The sequence below is a fragment of the Penaeus japonicus genome, unplaced genomic scaffold (genome assembly GCF_977035675.1).
Source record: "Penaeus japonicus unplaced genomic scaffold, GWHDUDI00000001_assembly GWHDUDI00000019, whole genome shotgun sequence".
Taxonomy (NCBI): Eukaryota; Metazoa; Arthropoda; class Malacostraca; order Decapoda; family Penaeidae; genus Penaeus; species Penaeus japonicus.
This window is the reverse complement of record NW_028234421.1, coordinates 13427586-13432585: the sequence shown is the minus strand read 5'-3', so window position 1 is coordinate 13432585 and position 5000 is coordinate 13427586.

Below are 5000 nucleotides of genomic sequence, written 5' to 3'. Positions count from 1 at the left end.
AACAAATATATACATATACATATAATATAAAAACATACATCAAAATAAATTCCTACAAAAAAAAATAATTTTCTTTTCTATTCGACTTCTCTTTTTTCTAATACGATTATTTTTTTCGCATTGTTTGTTCATGTTTCCCGACTTTATTTCCTCTATTTTTCGTCATCTTTGTTTTTTTTCGCATTTTCAACTGATTTTAACTCATTTGTTTTCCGTCTATATTCTCTTTTTCTTTTCTTTCGTATTTTCCCTATAATTCCTGTATTAGTTTTTTCGTCTTATTTTCTACTGTTTCTTACGATGCTATTTTGGTTGTCATATTTTCCTTCTTTTTTCTTGTTTTTCGTTCTTATTGTTTCTCGTATTTTCTATTATAACACGAGTAACTCGCGTGTTACGGAATATTACGGCAGACATGTATGTATGGATAGAGAATTAGTTATATTGTCACATATACTTGCTACACATATATCAGCACTCACACACATCGAGGATCGTTCACACACACAATCATACATATATATACCCATTAAGTGGACCAATTTGCAGGTAAAGTTCCTTGCTAAGGAAAACAACCTTACCCAGCTGGCATTCGACACGCTCGAACCCAGATTGTCGACAATTCCAAGTCCGATGCTCTAACCACTCGGCCACGAGCCCTCCATTGATATTGTTGCAGAAATCTTTCAAAGTAGCAACTTTCCTCGTCAGGCCCCTTCTCTTGCTATCGACTTGATGCTGTGTGTTTGAGTGAGTGTGTGTGTGTGTGTGATGTGTGTGATTTGCGTGTGTGTTGTGCGTGAATGCGTGTGTGACTGTGTGAGGAGCCGTTCGCTCGTGCTGTGTTGTGTGTGAAGTGTTAGATTGTGCGTGTTGTGTGTTTGTGTGTGTTTGTCACATGCGACTGCGCAGGCGCGAATTATGTGTCCATTGGTTGGTTATAGGTGCTCATATGTTTGTGTGAGTGTATGCGATGTGGAGAAAAGTAACAATACGTTGTAATATATAATATATATATATATATATATATATATTATATAAATATATATATATAAAGTCATATAGATGTGTGTGTGTTGTTTATTTATTTATTTATTCACTATATATATAAAATATATAATATATAATATATAGATATATATATAAAATAAATATATATATATCTTGTATTTGTGTGCGATTAATGGCGCTGTGGTTGGTAAAATGTGCACATATGTGTGCACATGTATGTCATTGTGGAGTGCGTATAATACGTGTAATATAAATTATAATATACATATAAAATATATATATATATATATATAGATATATATATGTGTGTGGTGTGTGTGTGTGTGTGGTGTCTGTTGTGCGGGTGTGTGCGTGTGACTGTGTGTGTGTGTTTATTTATTTGTCTATTCATATAAATATATACATAATATATGTAGAGATGTAAGTATATACAATGTAATATTTATATATCTAAATATATGAATTTCTATTATAATTGCATATAAGTGTATGTAGACACAATGTATATAAATGTATAAATATACATATACATATATATATACCTATATATATATATAACATATATATGTAAATATATGTATAGTAAATACAATTATATCCATATATATACATATATATATATTTATATATATAACATACACACACACACACTATATATATATATATATATATTATATAATAGTTATAAATATATATATATATATATAGGTATGTAAATATAAGAATTATATATTATCACGAATAATTTATATACCATAAGATAGTATATAAATATATATGTATAAAATAATGTATAATAAAATATATATATAAATACATTTCTATCTATATAATTATATATGTATATATATATTCAACAATATAATATATATATATATATCTATATAAACTTGTATATATATATATATATAATATATATACATGTGTTGTATATATATATATACATAGATATAGCATATAGAATATTATATAATAATACATATATGTATATATACATAGCTTATATAGTATATATATATAAGATATTCTCATAGTATGTATATAATATCCATACATATATATAATACATATAACATATATGTAATATATATGTATATATATACATATATAAATTGTATAAAATATGTATGTAATATACATACATATATATAATATATAAAGCGAGAAAAGTCAAAAAAAAAGAAAAAAAAAAAGAAAGCTTAAATCAGAAAACATATATATAATATAATATACATATTTATGTATATATATAAATACATATAATATATGTAAATATTATTATATAGATAAAATACATATATATACAAATATATAAGAATGTATGTAATATATACATATACATAGCATATATTTACATATATACATGCATATTCTGAAATGTTGATAATATCATATATATACTTATATATAGCAGGAGAGGAGTGCTAGACATGTATATGTCAACAGTCATAATCAGGTATGTATTATATACATATAAGTATTTATACATATATGTATAAATATACATATAAGTATTTATACATAACTGTACAATGCATATTATACATACATACATATATAAACAGTTCTTACAAAAATTATATTACTCTTCTTCGTCTTCTTTTCTCTTTTTTCTAACTTTTTTTTATTCAGCATGTTAGTCCATGTTTGCCCGACTTTTCTGCTATTTTCGTCACATGTTTTTATCGCATTTTCTACTGATTACTTAAACGCATTGTTTTCCGTCACTTTTTCTCTTTTCTTTAGAATTTCTATTTTCATGTATTAGTTTTATTTATCGTCTTATTATCTACTGTTTCTTACGCATCGGTTTACATATTTTGACCATCATTTTCTGTTCGTACCTTATTTCTGCTCTTCGTATGTTCCAATTTTTATATCGGTACCGTGTCACACGACATATTACAGACATGTATGTATGAACAGAGAGTTAGTGAATTGTCACATATACTTGCATACACATATAATACACATCACACACATAGAGAATCGTACACACACACATCAATAAACATATTATATATCATTAGCAATTGAAGGTAAATTTCCTTGCCCAAGGAAACTACTTACCAGCTCGGGATTCGAACAGCTTCGACCCCAGATTGTCCGACAATTCCAATGTCTCCGATGCTCCTAACCACTCGGACGCACCGAGACCACTCCATTGATATGTTGCAAGAAGATCTTTAAATGTTAGGCAGACCCCCTCGTCAGCCCCTTCTCATGCTATCGACGTTGCGTGTGGCGAGTTGTGTGTGAATGAGTGTGTGTGGTTGTTGTGAGTGTGTATGTGTGTGTGAGAGGTGTGTATGATAAATAGTATATATATGTGACTGTGTGTGTGTTATGTGTATTTATTTATTCATTAATTCATATATATTTACAGATATATATTATATGCAAATATATATATATATAGTGCATATAAATGTATAACTCAATCTATATATATTAGTGCATATAAATGGTGTAATATATATGTATCTATACATATCTATAACACCTAAATTATATATAATGTATAGTTTCTTATAAGTTGTATGTATACATATCTAATCATAAATAGATATATTAGATAATTAGACATACATACAACCATACAATACTTGGCATAATATAAATATATATAAATATATATATTTATAATGTAAATAAATGTCATGTTATATATATGTATATATACATACATAAAATACATAATACATATATATTACTTATATATAACGTCTACATAATATAGTATATATATACATATAAATATATATATAAATATAAAATATAAGTAAATAGTATTTATGTGTTATATAAATATATATATATATTTTATCTATATAAAGTATAATAAATATCTACGTATAATTTATATATAACTATAAATATTAACATCTATATATACCTAAGTATTTATGTACCTACATATATAAATATATAATATATATATATTCACTAAATAAATTTTAATATATACATATATATATATACAGTATAAATATTGTATATAAATATAATAAACCTGTATATCAAATATGAATATAGAAATAATATATACAAATAAATATATATATGCATGTATATAGATATATATATATATATATATATATAATAACAATGCATATATATATACATAAATATATATATATACATATACGTATGTATAAGTATATATATATATGTATATATATATAAATATATATACATATATATATACATATATATATATATATATATACATATACACATACACACACACGAAAGACCTGCACACGGCACACATCACACACACGCACACAACATACACACACACGCACACGACACACACACAATATATATATATATATACTATACATATATATATATTAAGTTATACATAATTTTATAATACATACATATATTGATGCATAAAATATATATATATATATATTAAGTGTATATAATATACACACATTACATATATAAATATAAATAACATTATATATACACATATATATATATAACTGAATGTATGTATGTATATTAACAATACCAACATATATATACAAATATATGATGCAAAAAATTTCTATCTATATACATATATAATGCATATAAATGTGTATATATATACATATATTTTTATATAGTTACTTATAGAAGAGATGATAGATAGACATTTATTTATATGTATAAGTATGTATGAATATATACTTATATGTGCGATTATAGACATATATAGTGGTGGCGCTAAAATACATATATAATCTACATACATATATATACATAATATATAATTCTTATATTATATATATACAAAAAATTGTAATTTTCTTATTCCATTACGTCTTTTCTTTTTCAAACTTGAATTTTCGTGCATAGTTTCTGTCAAGTTTCCCGAATATTTTCCTCTATTCTTCGCTTCTTTGTTTTTTCTCGCATTACCTAACTTATTATTTTACGCATTGTTTTCCGTCTTTTTCTCTTATATTCGTATTTTTCTATTTTCATATTTACAG